At 35.6% G+C, this 22,510-nt stretch overlaps 1 protein-coding gene across 2 annotated transcripts in view; it reads left to right on the forward strand.

The window, feature by feature from the left end:
* The window catches only part of Ppp4r3cl2 (protein phosphatase 4 regulatory subunit 3C like 2), a 107,730-nt gene that overhangs the window by 45,040 nt on the left and 40,180 nt on the right, over positions 1 to 22,510 (forward strand).

Here is a 22,510-nt window from a genome sequence, read left to right on the forward strand (position 1 = left end):
TTAGTCATTTCATCCTCTATTAAAAACTCTGCTTATAATTACACTTCTAATTTTCTAAATTTTTGGTCAGGTTAGTAATTTACTATCACATGATAGATAACATGGGAAATGATCTAGATTGGAGGATATTTTAGCCAGTAGTTTTTTTTTTTCCTTTGTGATTAGAATTCCTGATCTGACCACAGAACAGTTTAATTCTACCCTACATGCAAAACATGTTAATTTTTTTCTTGAGGAACAACCAAATAGTACCACGAAAACTTAAATATCTATTGTTGATGATCAACAATGTTTATTCTAGGATATGATGTGCTGAGTCTAAACCAATTACTGATTTCTCTTGATTTGAATACTTATAACCAGAAATGTTTACTGTTTCACATTCAATATTTATGCCCTGGTATAGACATGAAAAATAAATATTGCTATTTAAAAAATGCAAGACCTGAGGGAACAAAGAGCAAATTTTGTATGCTAGAGCTCCAGGCTCTTTCTGTGAGCATCTCATAACATCTAAATGTGTAATTATTATTGTGATAATAATAAATAAATACATATACCATTTTTTCTGGATCTGGTTTACCTCATTCGGTATTACATTTTCCAGTTCCATCCATTTACCTCCAAATTTCATGATTTCCTTTCTCATCATGGTTGAATAAAATTTTATTATATATATGCACCATAAATTCATTATCCATTTATCAGTTGCTGGACATTGAGATTTTGTCTATATCCTAGTATTTGTAAATAGAGCAGCAATGAACTTGGCTGAAAAAGTATTTATTGTTATGAACATAGTGGAGCACGTGTCTTTGTTATATGTTGGGGCATCTTTTCGGTATATGCCCAAGAGAGGTATAGCTGGGTCCTCAGGTAGTTCAATGTCCAATTTTGTGAGAAACCTCCAGACTGATTTCCAGAATGGTTGTACCAGTCTGCAATCCCACCAAAAATGGAGTAGTGTTTCTCATTCTCCACATCCTTGCCAGCATTTGCTGTCACCTGAGTTTTTGATCTCAGCCATTCTAACTGGTGTGAGGTGAAATCTCAGGATTATTTTGATTTGCATTTCCCTTATGACTAAAGATGTTGAACATTTCTTTAGGTGTTTCACAACCATTCAGAATTCCTCAGCTGTGAATTCTTTGTTTAGCTGTGAACTCAATTTTTTAATAGGGTTATTTGTCTCCCTCCGGTATAACTTCTTGAGTTCTTTGTATATTTTGGATATAAGCCCACTATCAGTTGCAGGATTGGTAAAGATCTTTTCCCAATCTGTTGGTTGCCGTTTTGTTCTAACCACAGTGTCCTTTGCCTTACAGAAGCTTTGCAGTTTTCTGAGACCCCATTTGTTGATTCTTGATCTTAGAGCATAAGCCATTGGTGTTTTGTTCAGGAAATTTTCTCCAGTGCCCATGTGTTCGAGATGTTTCCCCACTTTTTCTTCTGTTAGTTTGAGTGTATCTGGTTTGATGTGGAGGTCCTTGATCCACTTGGACTTAAGCTTTGTACAGGGTGATAAGCATGGATCGATATGCATTCTTCTACATGCTGACCTCCAGTTCAACCAGCATCATTTGCTGAAAATGTTATCCTTTTTCCATTGGATGGTTTTGGCTGCTTTTTCAAAAATCAAGTGACCATAGGTGTGTGGGTTCATTTCTGGGTCTTCAATTCTATTCCACTGGTCTATCTGTCTGTCTGTGTACCAATACATGCAGTTTTTTATCACTATTGCTCTGTGATACTGCTTGAGTTCAGAGATAGAGATTTGCCCAGCAGTCCTTTTATTGTTGAGGATAGTTTTAGCTATCCTGGGTTTTTTGTTATTCCAGATGAATTTGCAAATTGTTTTGTCTAACTTTCTGAAGAATTGGATTGGTATTTTGATGGGGATTGCATTGAATCTGTAGATCGTTTTTGGTAAAATGGACATTTTTACTATATTAATCCTGCCAATCCATGATCATGGGAGATCTTTCCATCTTCTGAGGTCTTCTACAATTTCTTTCTTCAGAGGCTTGAAGTTCTTAACATACAGATCTTTTACTTGCTTGGTTAAAGTCACACCGAGGTATGTTATATTATTTGGGACTATTATGAAGGATGTCGTTTCCTTAATTTCTTTCTCGGCTTGTTTCTCTTTTGTGTAGAGGAAGGCTACTGATTTATTTGAGTTAATTTTATACCCAGAAACTTTGCTGAAGGTGGTTATCAGGTTTAGTAGTTCTCTGGTGGAAATTTTGGGATCACTTAAGTGTACTATCATATCATCTGTAAATGGTGATATTTTGATTTCTTCTTTTCCAATATGTATCCCCTTGATCTCCTTTTGTTGTCTGATTGCTCTGGCTAGACACGTGCTCCACTATGTTTATTTATCCCTACTTATAATAGCCAGAAGCTGGAAAGAACCCAGATGCCCTTCAACAGAGGAATGGATATAGAAAATGTGGTACATCTACACAATGGAATATTACTCAGCTTTCAAAAACAATGACTTTATGAAATTCATAGGCAAATGGTTAGAATTGGAAAATATCATCCTGAAAAAGGTAACCCAATCACAGAAAAACACACATGGTATGCACTCATTGATAAGTGGCTATTAGCCCAAATGCTCGAATTACCCTTAATGAACAGAATACATGAAACTAAAGAAGGATGACCAAAATGCGAATGCTTCACTCCTTCCTTAAAAGGGGAACAAGAATACCCTTGGGAGGGAATAGGGAGGCAAAGTTTAGAACAGAGGCAGAAGGAACACCCATTTAGAGCCTGCTCACATGTGGCCCATACATAGACAGCCACCAAACTAGATTAAGATGGATGAAGCAAAGAAGTGCAGGCTGACAGGAACCAGATGTAGATCTCTCCTGAGAGACACAGCCAGAATACAGCAAATACATAGGCGAATGCCAGCAGCAAACCACTGAACTGAGAATGGGACACCTGTTTAAGGATTCAGCAAAAGGACTGAAAGAGCTTGAAGGGGCTTGAGACCCTATATGAACAACAATGCCAACCAACCAGAGCTTCCAGGGACTAAGCCACTACCCAGAGACTATACATGGACTGACCCTGGGCTCCAACCTCATAGGTAGCAATGAATAGCCTAGTAAGAGCACCAGTGGAAGGGGAAGCCCTTGGTCTTGCCAAGACTGAACCCCAGTGAAAGTTATTGTTGGGGGAGGGTGGTAATTGGGGGATGGTGGGGAGGGGAACACCCATATAGAAGGGGAGGGGGAGGGGTTAGGGTGGTGATGTCCCGGAAACCGGGGAGTGGAATAACAATCAAAATGTAAACAAGAAATACTCAAGTTAATAAAGATAAAAGAATAAATAAATTAAAAAAATCGTATTTATTTTTTCCTTTTGAAAACATATAATTTTTTAATTGCATATATATGTATATAAATTATTTCAGACCTGCACTAACCCTCCTCTCATCCATCTTCTTTCATCCATCACTTTTAAAAAATTACATTTATTTATTTATTTATTTATTTAATTTATTTGTTGCATGTGTGAGCATATGTGTGGTGGTCAGAAGAAAATTTGTGGGAGTCAGTTTTCTCTTTCAACCATATGACCGAACTCAGGCTTGGCAGCCAGTGCCACTTCCAAGCCTCCCTTCTTTGTCTGTCATTTCCCTGTAATGAGGTAGATAAGCTTCTTCTGTTCTATATTTCTGGCATAGAGTATTATGCTTTCATATAAAGCAAGAGAGCCAAATAATCATAAGCTGAAAGTAGAACATTTCTTTTTATCAGATGACTGTCTCAGATATTTGTTGTAATGAGGGAGATATGACTAGAGTAATGATTTCTCAATAATCAAATGATAGTTGATATAGAATTTTAAGTAATACCATATAATCTTTAACAGGTAAATAAATCATGCTGCATAGTGGCAACTTGAAAATTATAGTTTTCTGTGATACAGGGACCACCAACAGTTTGAAATTATTCATCATGCTCATAGGGCTTTCAAACCAAAGCCAACCACGAATCAAGTGAGTTGACTTCGTTACAGTAAGATATTTATTTCTTTTTTGAGGTGGAGGAATATTGAGATAAAGTCTCATGTTGTAACCTAGGTTGGCACTGGTTTATATGTTGGCCAAGAATTGTCAGCAATCCTCCTGTTTTGACCTTTGAAGAACAGGGATTATAGGTATGTGTCACAACAGTGGCCCATTAAAGGTTTATATTTTGTTGGATTTTTAAATTTACATTTCAAATGTTATTCCCTTTCCCAGTTTCCCACCCATAACTCCCTATCCTATCCCCCTCCCCCATCTTCTATGAGGGTGTTCTCCCACCCATCCACTCACCTCTTCCCATATCACCACCCTGATATTCCCCTACATTGGGGGGTCCAGCCTTGACAGGACCAAGGTCTTCTCCTCCCATTGGTGCCCAACAAGGCCATCCTTTGCTACATATGCAGATGGTATACTTGGATATTGTATCCTTTGAATATATGCCAAGGGTTGGTTACATGTGTCATGTGTCAGATATTTTCAGTTTTCTTTTTTTTTTTTCCTTTTTGGGCAATTCCCCATTCTGGTTTACATAGTGACTGTCGTGCCCACCTCGGCCGGCAAGGAAGATGCAACACTGTCGGATTCTTCTCAACAGCCTTTATTGCAGGACCACCTCTTTGCTGATATGGGGACCTCGAGCAGCAAAAGCGCTCGCCTTACATACACAGCAGGCTGAGGCTATGCTAATTGTCCTTCAGGGATTGGCAGAGCATGAATTCCTCATTAGCATATTAACGTCCCGGCCAACTGGTGCCAGGTGCAAAACCCGCACATGCGCAGTACCGTTGTTCACCACAGGTGGGCGCCGGATCAACTCATTATCCTACGGCCACCCTGGCAAGGGGACAAGCCTGCGCATGCACGATAAGTCGTTTACTACCAGACAGGACTGGATGTCGGCGCCATCTTTGTTTTACCGTGTCGCTCACTACAAGTGACTGCACCAATATGCGATCCTACCAACATCAATGAGGATTCTCCTTTTATTTAAACTGTAGGCAATACCATACAAGATAGTGTTTCAGGAAAGAACTTTTTGAATTGGACTGTATTTGCTCAGGAATTAAGACTAACAACAAATGAGGCATCAAAGATTTTTTTTTGTCTTATCATATATGCATTAATTTTTTTCTTTTGTAGGATATCTTCTTTATTTACATTTCAAATGTTATCCCCCTTCCTGGTTTCTCCTCTGGAAACTCCCATCCCATCTACCCACCTCCTCTCTCTATAAGGGAACTCCCCCACCCAAGCACATTCTCTCTCCTGCCTCCCAGCTCTTATCTTGCCCTACACTGGAGAATCCAGCCTTCACAGGACCAAGGGTCTCTCCTTATTGATACCCAACAATACCATCCTTTGCTATATATGCTGCTGGAGCTATGGATAGCTCCATATATACTCTTTGGTTAGTGGTTTAGTCCCTGGGAGCTCTTGTGTACCTGGTCGGTTGATATTGTTGTTCTTCCTCAGTTACATCAGTTTTTTTCTCTAACACCTGCATTGGATATACCATTGATCTCAATCCAATGGTAGGCTGCGAGCATCCACCTCTCTATTTGTCAGGCTCTGGCAGAGCCTCTCAGGAGACAGCTATATCTGGCTACTGTCAGTGTGCACCTATTGGAATCCCTGATACTGACTGAGTTTCATGACTGTATGTGCACGTGTGGCAGTTTCTGTATGGCCTTTCCTTCAGTCTCTGCTCCACATATTGTCTCTGTATTTCCTCCTGTGTGTATGTTGTTACCTCTTCTACGAAGTATGTAAGCATGCACACTTTTTCCTTTCTTCTTCTTGAGCTTCATGTGGTCTGCAAATTGTAACTTGGCTAATTTGAGCTTTTGGGCTAACATTCACTTATCAATGAGTATATATCATGTGAATTATTTTATGATTAGATTACCGCACTCAGGTTGATATTTTCTAGTTTCATCCATTTGCCTATGAATTTCATTAGGTCATTGTTTTTAATAGCTCAGTAGTACTCCACTATGTAAATGTACCACAATTTCTGTATTAATTCCTCTGTTGAAGGACATCTGGGTTCTTTGCAGCTTCTGGCTATTATAAATAAGGCTGCAAAGAACATAGATGAGTATTAGTTCTGATATATGTTGGAGCATTTTTTCGGTATATTCCCAGGAGTCGTATAGCTGGGTCCTCAGGTAGTACTATGTCCAATATTCTGAGGAATTTCCATACTTATTTCCAAAGTGTTTGAACCAGCTTGCAATACCACCAACAATGGAGGGGTGTTCCTATTTCTCCATATCCTTGCCAGCAACTGTTGTCACCCAAGTGTTTGATCTTAGACATTCTTACTGGTATCAGGTGGAATCTCAGGGTTGTTTAGACTTGCATTTCCTTAGTGACTAAGGAGGTTGAACATTTCTTTAAGTGCTTCTCAGACATTTGAGATTCCTCAGTTGAGAGTTCTTTGTTTAGCACTGTCCCCCAATTCTTTTTTTTTCTTTTTTTTTCGGAGCTGTGGACTGAACCCAGGGTCTTGGGCTTGCTAGGCAAGCGCTCTACCACTGAGCTAAATCCCCAAACCCTTCTGTCCCTAAATTCTGATGGGACTATCTGTTTTTCTGGAGTCTAACTTTTTGAGTTCTTTGTGTATATTAGATGTTAGCCCTCTCTTAGATATAGGATTGGTAAAGATCTTTTCCCACACTGTTGGTTGCTATCTTGTCCTAGTGACAATTTCCTTTGCCTTGCAGAATCTTTGTAATTTTATGAGGTCCCAGTAGTTTATTATTTATCTTAGGGCATAAGCCTTTGGTGTACTATTCAGGAAAATTTCCCTTGTGTGAATATGTTCAAGGCTCTACAGCACTTTCTCCTCTATTAGGTTCAGTGTTTCTGGTTTAATGTGGAGCTTCTTAATCCACCTTGAGTGGAGCTTTGTACAAGTAGATACTTCCTTTCTTCTACCTGCTGACTGCTCGTTGAACCAGCAACATTTGTTCAAAATGCTGGGTTTTTTTTTTTACACTGGATAGATTTATCTCCTTTATCAAGGGTCAACTGACCATAGGTATGTGGGTTCATTTCTGTGTTTTCAATTCTATCCTACTGACCTACCTGCCTGTCTCTGTACCAATACCATACAGATGTGTTTGTTTGTTTGTTTTTTTTATCACCAATCCTATGTAATACATCTTGAAGTTAGGGATAGTGATTCCCCCAGATTTCTTTAATTGATGAGAATAGTTTTTGCTATCTTTGGATTTTTTGTTATGAAAATGAAATTGCAAATGGCTCTTTCTAACTCTCTGAGGAACCAGTTCAAATTTTGATGGGGATTGAATCTTGCATTGAATCAATAGATTGATTTGGTAAGATGATCACTTTTACTATATTAATCCTGCCAATCCATGAGCATGGTAGGTCTTTCCATCTTCTGAGATTTTTCTTCAATTTCTTTCTTCAGAGACTTGTGATTTTTATTATACAGATCTTTCACTTGCTTATTTAGAGTCACAACAAAATATTTTATGTTATTTGTGATTATTGTGAACTGTATTGTATCCCTAATTCCTTTTTCTGCCTCTTTATCCTTTGAATAGAGGAAGGCTATTGATTTGTTTGAGTTAACTTTATATCCAGCCACTTTGATGAAGTTATCATGTTTAGGAGTTCTCTAGTAGAATTTTTGGGGGCACTTATATATACTGTCATATTATCTGTAAATAGTGATATTTTGACTTCTTCCTTTCCAGTTTCTATCACTTTGACCTCTTTGTTGTCTAATTCTTCTGGATAAAATTTTAAGTACTATATTGAATAGGAAGTGAGAGAGTAGGCAGCTTTGTTTAGTCCCTGATTTTAGTGGGATTGTTCCTAGTTTTTCTCCATTTAGTTTGATGTTGGCTACTGGTTTTCTATATATTGCTTTTACTATGTTTAGGTATCGGCCTTAAATTCTTGATCTTTCCAAGACTTTTAACATGAAGGGGTATTGAATTTTGTCAAATGCTTTCTCAGCATCTAATGAGATGATCATGTGGTTTTTTTTTTCTTTGAGTTTGTTGAGTAAATTACATTAATGGATTTTCATATATTGAACCATCCCTGCATCCTTGGGATGAAGCCTACTTCATCATGATGAAATTTCATTTTGATGTGGTCTTGGATTTGTTTTGAAAGAATTTCATTGAGTATTTTTGCATTAATATTCATAAGCAATTTGTCTAAAGTTCTGTTTCTTTTTTGGGTCTTTCTGTGGTTTAGGTATAAGCATAATTATGGCTTTGTAGAATGAATTGGGTAGTTCTCTCCTTGTTTCTCTTTTGTGGAATAATTTGAAGTGTATTGGTATTAGATCTTCTTTTAGGGTGTTGATAGAATTCTGCACTAAACCTATCTGCTCCTAGGCTTGTTTTGGTTGAGAGAATTTAATGACTGTTTCTATTTTTTTAGGGGTTATGGGATTGTTTAGATGGTTTATCTGATCCTGATTTAACTTTGTTTCTTGGTATCTGTCTAAAAAATTGTCCATTTCCTCCAGATTTTCCAGTTTTGTTGAATATAGGATTTTGTAGTAGGATTTGATAATTTTTTTTTTAATTTCTCCAGTTTCTGTCTTTATGTCTCCCTTTTCATTTCTGATTTTTAAAATTTTTATACTGTCTCTGAGCCTTCTGGTTAGTCTGACTAAAGGTTTATTTATCTTTTTGATTTTTTCAAAGACATAGCTACTGGTTTTGTTGATTCTTTGTATCATTCTTTTTTTTTCACTTATTTTATTTCAGCCCTGAGTTCGATAGTTTCCTTCCATCCATTCCTGTTAGGTGTATTTGCTTCTTTTTGTTCTAGAATTTTCAGGTGTCCTGTTAAGCTGCTAGTGTATCCTCTATGATATTATGGACACTATATATTTCAAGAATATAGCCATTCAAAAACTTGCATATCTAGTACAAAATAAATAATAGATGCATATTTTTATACTTTCCACTGAGGTATCTATTTCACGAAAGAAGATCTAACAGTCACTATCCGATAGATAGCAATGAATTCATATGACTATTTAACATAAAAGTGCAAAGCTCACATACTTGAATGTAATAAGCACATCACATTATGTGGCTTATAGCTTGAATAGCTTTTCAGTATACTGCATTAATTTTGTCCTTATTAAGGGGATCTCATTGTCACTTGATGGTAAGCAACATTTTGTCTTAGTATCTCCCTGGATTAACGGCAATTTCTATGGGAACCTCTTGGCCAATACATCAACAGACTGCACACTTCTCCCATCAGCAGAAGTCTTGCCTGGATACAAGATATGGATAGATTCCTTATCTTCCATTCCTTGTAGTGTTCTTTAGGATCAACTTCATAGATTTCAGTAAAGTTCCATTGCACTAGGTTTCCATTCCACCCCTCAATTAGAATTATAAGAACATACTTTAAAAACCTGTTCTTCACCAAATTTGAAAATCTAAAAGAAATAAATAATTTTCTTGGTGGATACCACTTACCAAAGTTAAATCACGATCTCAGATAAAAAAATTAAATAGATCTATAATGCATACTGACATGGAAGCAGTCATTAAAAATCTCACTACTAACTAACTAAATAAGTAAATAAGCGAAGTGCAGGGCCAGATGGTTTTAGCACAGTATTCTACCAGATTTTCCAAAATGAGTTAATGAAAATACACCTCAAATTATTCCCCAAAATAGAAACAGGTAAAACATTGTTTAATTCATTTCATGAGACCAAAGTTACTCTGACACCCAGACCACACAAAGACCCAGCAAAGAAAGAATTACAGACTAATTTCCTTTATGAACAGATACAAAAATATACAACAAAATACTTGCAAAGGGAATCCAGAAACACAAGGAAAGATCATTCACCGTGATTAAATAGATTTCATCCCAGAGATACAAGGATGGTTCAACATAAAACACACACACACACACACACACACACACACACACACACACACAACCCAGTAAAGGTGCTGGTAGCCCACATCTTTAATCCCAGAGCTAGGGAGGCAGAGCCAAACCTGAGTTGTACATTACAACCTCCCAGACTTACCCTTATACACCCCCTCCAGTTATCCTCTCCACTTCTCCTCAGAGAAAAGGAAGCTCCCAGTGGCTGCCAACTTGACCTGACACATCAAGTTGCAGCAAGACTCAGCTCATCCTCTCCCACTGAGGCCAGACAAGGCAGTCCAGCTAGGAGAAAAGAATCAGAGACAGCCCCCCTACTCCAATTGTTATGGGATGGGCATGAAGACTCATCTGCACATTGGCCCCTAGACATATGTAGCATTGTTTTGTATCTCAAAAGTAACCTTTATGGCTGAAGAGATGGCTCAGCGGTTAAGAGCATAACCTGCTCTTCCAGAGGTCCTGAGTTCAGTTGCCAGTACCCAGATGTTGGTTCACAACTATTTATAATGAGATTGAATATGCTCTTTTGGCCTGCACATGTACATGAAGCAGAGTACTCACACTTAAAATAAATAAAATAAGCAAAACTTCATGTTTGGAGACCAAATAATGAGTAATTTTTAAAAATGTTTTATAAAATCTTGTAAAATATATGTGTGAAGGATTGTCAGTGCTATTAATGCCATTAAGTTATTATTGCAAGGAGAACTGCCTGCAAGATGGTTATAGACAAAGATAAAGATCCTCTTTTCTCCTAGGTAGCCACAAACACAGCAACAAAATACACTATACCTCTTTATGAGAAAGACAGAAACCAAATAGGAGGCACTTTAGCCTAAGTTACTGAAGTAACATTAACATTAGTAGAATATATCATAGCCTGTCATAGTGTGTTATAGTGTATCTGCTGAGCACCAGAATATCAGGAAGAATTCGTAGCACATATTTGGAGACAGTAAGGTAAGGGAATGCATTCGATAATCTAATTTTTGAGGAAATCATTTGAGAGATTAAGGATTCTATCCAGTATTAGAATGTAGATGAGGTCAGTATATATTTTACATGTTTAAGAACAGTAAATAATAAAATTAACAGGGGATTCTACTGCTGTTCCAGATTATCTGTGGTTAACCTAGAAGCATTTATATTAGTAATAAAGAAAAGAGTGGAACATATGTCCAATATTTTGGCTTTTAGGAAACTACTGAGGAATCAAATTCTGTATTTTCATTCTAGGATATAGACAAGTCTTGGAATATCCTGGATGCTTGGAAGATAGAGAGACTAACAAAACAAATCAAAATTAACAACAACAGAAAAAAAAAACAGAAAAAAAACTAACAACAACAACGACAATAATAACAAAATATCAGTATTCCTAAATGCCCACAGTACAGAAAAGAGATTTCAAATTGTTCATGAGAAATCTTGCAATCTCTAACTAAGTAAAGACTTTTTTTTCAGTATGAAGCCAATGGGACTGGGAGAATTAGTATCTTTATTTTTGCAAATGTAAAGATACAATACAAAGTTCTAAAAAGAACAGAATAACAAAAAGAAAACTATCTTGTTAAAAAGAAAACCATGGTGAGCTTAAGATACAAAACATTCACTCATTCATTCATTCATTCATTCATTCATTCATCCAATCATTAAAATGTTAAAATAAACATAAGGAAATATACATAAACATGAAAATCATAAAAGTTACAAAAATACAACAGTAAAATTTGTTTGCTGAAGGAGAAAATAAATAAAATATTCTCTACATGGGTCAAAAGAATATTTTCTGTATAGGAGAGAGGGAAAACCTCAGAGGCAAAGGAGGGGGGATGGAATAACTAACTCTTGGTGGGCATCTGAACCCAGAGGCCCTTCCATAGAAGAATGGATACAGAAAATGTGGTACATCGACACAATGGAATACTACTCAGCTATCAAAAACAATGACTTTATGAAATTCATAGGCAAATGGTTAGAATTGGAAAATATCATCCTGAGAAAGGTAACCCAATCACAGAAAAACACACATGGTATGCACTCATTGATAAGTGGCTATTAGCCCAAATGCTCGAATTACCCTTAATGAACAGAACAAATGAAACTCAAGAAGGATGACCAAAATGCGAATGGTTCATTCCTTCTTTAAAAGGGGAATAAGAGTACTCTTGGGAGGGAATAGAGAGGCAAAGTTTAGAACAGAGACTGAAGGAATGCCCATTCAGAGCCTGCCCCACATGTGGCTCATACATAGACAGCCACCAAACTAGATAAGATGGATGAAGCAAAGAAGTGCAGACTGACAGGAACCGGATGTAGATCTCTTCTGAGAGACACAGCCAGAAAACAGCAAATACATAGGTGAATGCCAGCAGCAAACCACTGAACTGAGAATGGGACCCCCATTGAAGGAATCAGAGAAAGGACTGAAAGAGCTTGAAGGGGCTTGAGACCCCATATGAACAACAATGCCAACCAACCAGAGCTTCCAGTGACTAAGCCACTACCCAAAGACTATACATGGTCTGACCCTGGGCTCCAACTGCATAGGTAGCAATGAATAGCCTAGTAAGAGCACCAGTGGAAGGGGAAGCCCTTGGTCTTGCCAAGACTGAACCCCAGTGAAAGTTATTGTTGGGGGAGGGTGGTAATTGGGGGATGGTGGGGAGCGGAACAGCCATATAGAAGGGGAGGGGGAGGGATTAGGGAGATGTTGGCCTGGAAACCAGGAAATGGAATAACAATTGAAATGTAAATAAGAAATACCCAATTTAATAAAGATGGAGAAAAAAATAGAACTCTTGGAGGGTTCTGGGTTGGGGGACTATATTTGGGACAAAAACAAATAAAATAATTAATGAAAAATAATAAAACACAGTATTAAGCAAGGAAAAGGACAATAAAAGCAAAATAATCCATTTAAAATTGACATGGAAGTCAAAGTGTTTGGAAAGGATCAAAAATTGATTCTCATTAAAGGCTCCACAAAATTTGAATAATGAATGAATAATCTAACCAAGTATTTGGGCAGAATGGTATTCACACAGATACAAATGAAATAATACCTGAAATAATTTTACTAGAAGAAAATATTAGGAATGGTTCATAATGTTGATTTTGATCAACAATTGTATTGATCACCATTGCTTAATCATGACATTAAAGGCATAGTCAGAAAAAGTAAACCTTTGACAAATGGGACTATATCAAACTGAAATTCCGTCACAGAGTTAATAACACTGTGAAAATCATTAATAATTAGGGAAAATATTTTAAAATATGGATCTTATTAAAGGTTAATATCCAAAATTCATGAGGAACATAAACATACTGTAGTAGAAAACTAGACAACCATATTTTAGAAATCACTAAAAGCCCTAGTAGGCATTTTAAGGATGATTGGAGAGTTAGACAATATGTGATGTCAATCTCCTTGGGAGTCATTGAATTATAAATTCAACCTACAATGCGATATTTTACAGCACTTAGGAGAACTACTATCAAAAATATAATGGATGAGTATTGGGGCAAATGAAGAAAATGAAAATGTAGAACAATTGAGAGTAGGTTATAATTGCTACTATGGGGAAAAGGCAAGAATATCACTCAAAAAATTAAAGACAGAGCTATAATATGGCCCAGAAATATCAAAGCTGAACATTTTGTGTGTAGCAATAACAATATCACTCCATTTTCTTTAACACGAATGCATGAAGAGTTTTTACATTTTCAACAACTCAATATAGTTCTAAATATAAATATTGTATCAGGAAATAATATCAATATCCCATGTACTTCATCCACCCAAAAATATAATCAAAAAGCTTGACTGAAAATAACTATACTTAACATTCTGAAGTTTTATGTTAGATTTTGTTTGGCAAATAGAAAGAGTATACACAGATCCATATGTCAAAATAACAGGCTTTTGAACTTGTTTTATTTCAAGATAGTAATTCGGAATGATGTATTTATGCACAAAATACCTTTAACCTTCATAAAGCATTGTATTCCAAGAATTCTATTGCAGGGGGGATGGAAAAGGAGAGAGAGGGGAGTGGGAGAGTGGTAGAGAGAAGGAGAGAGAGGTGAAGAGAGAGGAGAGAGAGGGAGAGAGAAGGGGAGAGAGAGGGGGAGAGGGACAGGGACAGGGACAGGGAGAGTGTCTCTTGTGTGTTTCTTTTTGTTCTAGAGCTTTAAGGTGTGCTGTTAAGCAGCTAATGTATGATCTTTCCTGTTTCTTTTTGGGGGCACTCAGAGCTATGATTTTTTCCTGTTAGCACCGTTTTCATTGTGTCTCATAACTTTGGTATGTTGTGTTTCCATTTTCATTAAATTCTAAAAAGTCTTTAATTTTTTTTATTTTTTTCTTCCTTGACCAAGTTATCATTGAGTAGGCTATTGTTCATCCACCATATATAGTGGACTTTCTGTAGCTTTTGTTGTTATTGAAGCTGAGCCTTAGTCCGTGGTGATCTGATAGGATGCATGTGATTATTTCATTCTTCTTGTATCTGTTGAGGTCTGTTTTGTGACTCATTATATGGTCAATTTTGGAGAAGGTGGCATGAGGTGCTGAGAAGAAGGTATATTCTTTTCTTTTAGGGTAAAATGTTCTATAAAAAATTAAGTCCATTTGGTTTTTAACTTCTGTTAGTTTCTCTATGTCTCTATTTAATTTCTCTTTTCATGATCCTTCGATTGATGAGAGTGGGGTGTTGAAATCTCCTATTACTGTGTGAGGTGCAATGTGTGCTTTGAACCTTGGTAAGGTTTCTTTTATGAACATAGGTATCCTTGCATTTGGAGCATAGATATTTAGGATTGAGAGTTCATCTTGGTGGATTTTTCCTTTGATGAATATGAAGTGTCCTTCCTTATATTTTTTGATAACTTGTGGTTAAAAGTCGATTTTATTTGACTTTAGAATGGCTACTCCAGTTTGTTTCTGCGGACCATTTGCTTGGAAAATTGTTTTCCAGGTTTTTACTTGCAGGCAGTGTTTGTCTTTGTCTCTGTGATGTGTTTCCTGTATGTAGCAAAATGCTGAGTCCTCTTTCTATCTGCAGTCTGTTAGTCTATGTCTTTTTATTGAGAATTGAGTCTATTGACCATATGAACCTAAAGGAGAACCACAAGAAGAAGGATGACCAAAGTGGATGCTTCACTCCTCCTTAAAAGGGAGAATAAAACTATTCATAGAAGGGATATGGTGGCAAAATTTGGAGCAGAGACAGAAGGAATGGCCATTCAGAGCCTGCCCCACATGTGGCCCATATACATACAGCCACCAAAACTACATAAGACCAATGAAGCAAAAAGTGCATGCTGACAGGAGCCTGATATAACTGTCTCCTGAGAGGCACAGCCAGAGAATGTCAAATACAGAGGTGAATGCTAGCAGCAAATCATTGAACTGAGAACAGGGTCCCTTTTGTGGGAATTAAAGAAAGGATTGAAAGAGCTGAAGGGGCTTGCAACACCATAAGAACAACAATGCGAACCAACCAGAGATCTCAGGGACTAAACCTCTACTCAAAGACTATACATGGACTAACCTATGGCATATGTAGCAGGGGATGGCCTTGTTGGACACCAATGGAAGGAGAAGCCCTTGGTCCTGCCAAGGCTGGACTCCCCAGTGTAGGGGAATATCAGGGGTGTGGGGTGGCAGGAAGGGGGCATGGATGGGGAGGTGAACACCATTATAGAAGTAGGGGAGGGAATGGGATAGGGGCTTATGTCCACGAAACGGGTAAAGGGAATAACATTTTAAATGAAAATTTAAAAAATCCAATAAAGAAAAAATAGCTTTTTTGCCCAAGTGATTTGAATATATGTTCTCTATATGCATGCATTGCCCACATAGGCCACAAAACAGCGACATAACATCTTAAGTGGAATCATAAATAATCAAAAATAAGCAAGTGTAGAGTAACACCAAACTAGACCACTCTGTAGATTAAACAAACAAAAACAAACAAACAAAAAATAACAGGAAACAATTAAAAAACCCAAAAAACAAAAAAAAAAAACAAAACAAAACAGAAAAAAAGCCAAACAGATAAACAAAGAAAAAGAGAGAGAAACAAACAGCCAGGCCACAGGCCATCTCACATAAATAGAAATAGCAGCAGATTGGTGAGAAAGCAAGCAGATTGCATATGATAATTAGCATGGTGAAAGTCTTTGAGCTGATGCAGGTTGTTTATGTTAAGAACTAGATGCACTTTGCTCCTTTCAGCTGAATATCACTGTTGGAGTAGGGAAGTAGACACCTTCATGACATATAGAAACCACCTTACTCTGATGTTTGAGAAATGTTGAACCTAGGTTCTGTTTACCCAATAAGACTATGACCTGTGTTGAGCTGGGACTGCCATTTTAGGATAGTGTCATCATCACTGTCTTTTTGGGCCCTATTTTGTGAGCTAATTTTAGTGAGCCAGCATATGGATTTTTGAAAGTCTACTCCAATCTCTCTAAAACCTGCAAATGCTTTTTAACTCCAGCCCCTCTGTGAATGTTTGAAGTGTCCCTTCATCTTTTGTTAAAATGTCTAATGGAAATTAAAGTTTAACCTTATGACATCACTGTAAGCAAAAAAGAGTGAACTAGTTTTCTTTACCTAAAGATGTTCAGAAGTATAATCTATTTCTACAGGTATGTGGATACATGTAGTATGAATATGGTAAAAAAACAAACCAAACCAAAGCAAAACAAAACAAAACAAAACAAAACAAAAAACATAGCGTCACTGAGATGGCTAGGGAGGGGAATAAAAACATTTGCCCTCTATCCTGGAGAATCAAGTTCAATCCCTAGGATCCATAGGACAGAAGGAGAGAACCAAGTCTTCTAAGGTGTACTTTCACCTTTACATAAATAATAATTAGTAACTAATAAATGTTTTAAAATACTGAAAGTATATGACGATTTCTTACCAAAGACATTTGAGTTTTCTTATATATCCAAACATATATTCAAAGACATTATTACTTTGTTTTTTTGGTAAGCATTCTGATGCCATACTTGATTGACACTTGGAAATAAGAGTAAAATATGGAAATGTTGATTTAATATGCCCAAATGATAAAAAGCAATGCAAAAATTGTCAGAAAACATGCCATGTTCACTTTTAATCTTTTAAAAAGTGAATTTGCAAGGACATGTATAGATAAATGAGTCAAATACTACAATCATGATTACTGTTTTCATATTTTTATGATGCACTCAAATTTACCTGCTAGAAATTTATATTTATAATTTGTTAGGGTACATTGTGAAAGCATTCATATGGAATGAACATTTCTTTCCATCTATGAAGATTAATAGATTTGTTTTCCTCATAAAACCTATATGTTGTCTGAAATATATTTACTACCCACGAATTTCACTTTCATACTTTGAGGAAATCTCATTAGAATAAGTCCATATTTAACAGAGAGTCCTGGAAAAATTGTCTGTGTTTAAAAATACTTGATATTTCATTTCTTAATATAGGTAAGTACTGCATAATTCTTATAGCAACAGAATCTTTCACCGTCTAACATTTTCTTCATTATTTAAAGTATAAGATTTTGATATTTGCACATCTGTAAAAAAATAAATGATTTTTCTGTTTCAGTCATGTTTGAATTCATTCTTCTTGAAAATATAATAATTATTTCTCATTTCAGCAAAAGAGTATGTTAGATGAAAGTAAAGAATTAAGTCATAACTTCACAATTTTATGATGCAGGGGAAAAACATTAACAGTATATGATAGGAACTGTTTACTTCTGTATTTACTATTGATTAAATAAATTACCTATTGCCACAACTTTTTAAAATATCTTGATATAGATTTAAATATAAGTTTATCAATTATATAGCACTATTTAATATTCATTTTCTGTATCTTTCATTTCCTTATAAAAAGATGTAGAATTCAAGTTGTTTTTTGTAAAAAAATTACATTATTTCTTAAATGACTATACCAATTAGATTGTCCTTGAAGAAAAAAATGTGAAAATGTAGTGAAAATGCATTTAAATATTTTCTTTATTATTCTACATGTATTTTCTAAGCATATAAGCAAAACATTTAAAATATGAAAATATTAATGACTAAATATTTTAAAAACTGATTTTTCTACATATTTGAACCAAATGTTTCACGTAGTTTATAAGTAGATTTATTTTAGTAGCTTCTACATTTGAAATGTTGACTCAAATTTTTAATAATCCAAATAAAAAAGGGTATGAATAAAACACTAAAAAGTCTATTTCCTGAGCTGTCTTCATCTTAGCCTTGTATGCATTTCTTCACAGTTGGCAATCCATGTTTTTACATGAATTGTCTACTATTTTGATCTATACAAGGTGCCTATTAGATGAAACTACCAATATTTTTATAATTTGGATAAATAAGTTAAGGAACAAAATTAATAAATGAATTATTCAACGCTTACAACCAAATAATCATTCCCTGACTTGCAACTTACTCAATTTTTACTTTGTATAGAAAGGATCAGGAAAATACAGTATATCTTTAGAGCTGTTTTATTACCATAATAGTTGTTGCCATAATAATTAATCTACTCCTTCTATATAAATTATTTGTTTTAATTTTTGTTACATTTGTGATTTATTTGTGTATATGCACATGTAGGGCATATGATCCCTATGGGTTATGTGTGGAGGTCAGAGTACAAGTTCCAGAAGTAGTTTCTCTTCTTCCAATATGTAGGGCCTGGACAAGCAAACTCAGGTTATAAGGTTTCAATGCTCATAGTCACTACGAAATCGCATTGACCTCTTTCTCTTTATTTTTTAAACAAGAATTTCATTATGAATCTCAGGCTTGCTTTGATTTTACAATTCAGCTTTTGCATCCATAGTGCTGGGATTACAAGTGCATGTCAGCATTCCTAGTTCAACATGATACCTTTAAATTATTGTAGTTCATCTTCCATCTAATTCTATAGAGGATGCTGTTTTTCTATTGTATTTAGTTTACCAAAAATAATTGTGATAGCAAAGACTTCATATCTAGGCATTGTTTTCTTTCATTTATGCTTGAAAAATACAAACAGCTGTTTAAATGCACATATGAAATATTTCAATCTTTTATACAAGAGAATTATAGTGATTCCAATGTCATGGGGATTAAATTAGCTTTCGTTGGCAAAAGGAAATTGCCACAGGAATTATTTAAGAGGTTTAAATTGCATACCTTTCCTTTCACAAGCTGTCAATAATAAAGACACTAAGACTTCATTTACAAACTTTATCTTTAATGTAAAATGACAGCAACTGACATCTCAAAGTTCTATGAGTCAGTACATTACAAGGCAGAGACTTATTTGACTTTTAAAGACTAAGTTTTTGTCTTTACTTTTCTTGGATATTTATTTACATGTCAAATGTTATCCCCTTTCCATGTTTCCCCTCTGGAAACACCCTATCCCATCTTCCTGCTCCCTGATTCTATGAGGGTGCTACCCCACTCCCTCCCCAACTCCCTCCTGGCTATCTGCCCTGGCATTCCCCTGCACTGGTGGCGGGGTCTAGCCTTGGAAGGACCAAAGGCTTCTCCTCCCATTGGTGCCCAATAGGGCCTATATATCCTTCTACATATGCAGATGGAACCATGGATCTGTCCATGTGTACTCTTTGGAGGTAGTTTAGTCTTTAGATGCTCTGGTTGGTTGGTACTGTTATTCTTCCTATAGGGTTGCAAACCCCTTCAGCTCCTTCAGTTCTATCTCTAACTCCTCAGTTGAGGATGCTATTCTCAGATCAAAGTTTGGATGTGATTATCTGCCTGCCTTTGTATTTGTCAGGCTCTGACTGAGCCTTTCAGGTGACAGCTATATCAGGCTCCTGTCAGCATGCACTCTTTGGCATCTGCAATATTGTCTGGGTTTGATGATTGTGTATGAGATGGATTCCCATGTGTGGCAGTCTCTGGATGAACTTTTCTTCAGTCTCTGTTCTCCACTTTGTTTCCATATTTCTTCCTGTGATTTTTTTTGTTCCTTCTACTAAAGACTGAAGCATCTACACTTTGGTCTTCCTTCTTGAGTTTCAGGTGGTCTGTAAATTGTATCTTGAATATTCCAAGCTTTTGGGCTAATGTCCACTTATCAGTGAGTGCACACCATGTGTGTCCTTTTGTGATAGGGTTACCTTAGTCAGGATGATATTTTCTATTTCCATCCATTTGCCTAGGAATTTCATGAAGCCACTGTTTTTAATAGCTGTGTAGTACTTCATTGTGTAAATGTACCACATTTCCTGTATCCATTTCTCTTTTGAAAGAATCTTGCACATATGTACATTGATTCTCTAAGACCATGGGGGGTTTCTTATTTGATTTTTTAGTAACTTCTTTGATAATGTGTTAATCTTCAAGAAAATCAACCTGAAAGCAGTGTCCATATTACTTTAGATATTTCCCCCTTTAAACTCCTCTTGAAATGTGTTGCCATAAATGCAGACCCTAATACATAAATATCAGACACTAACCCACATACTCTCCAATTAAGTTATCAGTAGACCAACAAAAATTGAGCAGATTTATGTCATTTCTCAAACATAGAATTTCTTTCATAGTAATTGTTCTAGATACTGTAAGGCTATAGTAGGAAGAATTCAGTAAACAATAAGATTGAAGTTTACATAAAACCTTAAGGATAACCAACATGTAAATTATACTTATTTAACAGGAATTTGGATAATAAATATTAAATTATCATATATATATTTACACATATTACTATCCCCACACACATGTATGCACACCTGTGGAAACACACACACACACACACACACACACACACACACACACTCACACAGTTTTTGAATTCCAAGTTTTGTTAAGCATGATAGAGTCTTCTTTGATCCTAATTGTGGTCTAAGAAATGCTCATGTCCGTTGGTTTCTACATTGGTTTCTGTATACTGTATTTTAAATGGTATACAAGTGATAATCACATTCTTTAAAGAATAATGGGCCTCTTCAGTGACAGTTTTATGTTAAATGTGATATTATATTCCATATACTACTCTGGTTACAAAATTATTCATTTGATTTAGATTTTTAATTAAGCATGACAAGACTTTAGTTTTGAGTTAGGAACAGGAAATAATAATGAAAGGATTGCCCTGGAAATGCCTAGAGCACATTTAGCTGAGCATCTTGGAGCAAACAGTTTTAAATAAAGACTTAGCCTAATCCTTTGATGACTTCATTAACAAGTGAATATCTTCAAGCTGAGTAAACCTATGACAGAGAATACTGTAGTAGCTTGATGAAGTATCCATAGAGTTTATACTTCTTGATCATATTATTATAAATATTTTTAATGCAGCAGCATTTGCCTGGGGGATTTAAAAAAGCAAAAGATGTATTGTTATTATTTACTTTTGAATTTTAAAGTCCTCAATGTATGATAACTGAAGGAGTATATATATATATATATATATATATATATATATGCATTAATGAAATCCATAAGTAGCCAATATATCCATAGAATACATTTCTTTGAGCCCTATTATTTTGTATAAATTCTTTTTGTTGGTGTTCAAAGCTATAATTAAAGTCAAAGCTTCATCTTTTCCTTCTTTATAATACTTTTAAAACATTTTATTCTGAGCCAAAGAACCATGAGTAAAGATTATAATATTTTCCTTGATTGCCACATTCAGTAACATGGTTACTTAGTTAACAAAGAACATGGAGCAATCAGTGACTCTTTACTGGAATAGGATGTAGACAAATCTTAAAATAGTAGAAAACTCCAATTGTTTGTCAAGTATTAAAATTTTTCTCTTATAAGAATATTTGCTGCAGGATTAGAATCACCATTAATGGAACAGTATTTTACAAATTGGTTAAGAAATAATCTTAAATCCCATATTCATAATAGCAACTACACTAAAAGTTGAGTTATTTTTAACCAAAAACAGCTTCATTTAAAATTTTACAAATTAATCATTGATGTGAAATAAAGGTCTGAATCATGTTTCTGTAACAATCAATTAATTGAAAATAGAAGATGGCTTTGGTAGTTAAAATTAATATTTTATAAAAATCCAAAGTGATCTATTGTTTTAAGACATTCCTTATCAAAATACCAAAAACATTCTTTTTGAAAATAGAAACATACCTTAACATCTTAAGAGAACTAATAAGCTTGGTATAGGCAAATTTATGCTCAACAATAAGATTAGAATGAAAAACATCACAGTCCCTGAGTTCAAAATATGCTCTATGCTATAACAAAAACAGCAAAGGTCCAATGGAAAAATTAATGAAGATCGCATAACAGAATACAGAACTAACATATAATTCTAAAAAATTAATTTATTGCCAATTGATTCGATCTCTCTCTCTCCCTTTCTCTCCCTTTCTCTCCCTTTCTCTCTCTCTCTCTCTCTCTCTCTCTCTCTCTCTCTCTCTCTCTCTCTCTCTCTGTATGTGTGTGTGTGTGTGTGTATGTGTCTTTGTGTCTATATAGTTCTGTGCATTTACTACTTTCCCCATTTTTTAG

The sequence above is a fragment of the Rattus norvegicus genome, chromosome X, assembly GCF_021556685.1.
Source record: "Rattus norvegicus strain SHRSP/BbbUtx chromosome X, alternate assembly SHRSP_T2T, whole genome shotgun sequence".
In the NCBI taxonomy this organism is placed as follows: Eukaryota; Metazoa; Chordata; class Mammalia; order Rodentia; family Muridae; genus Rattus; species Rattus norvegicus.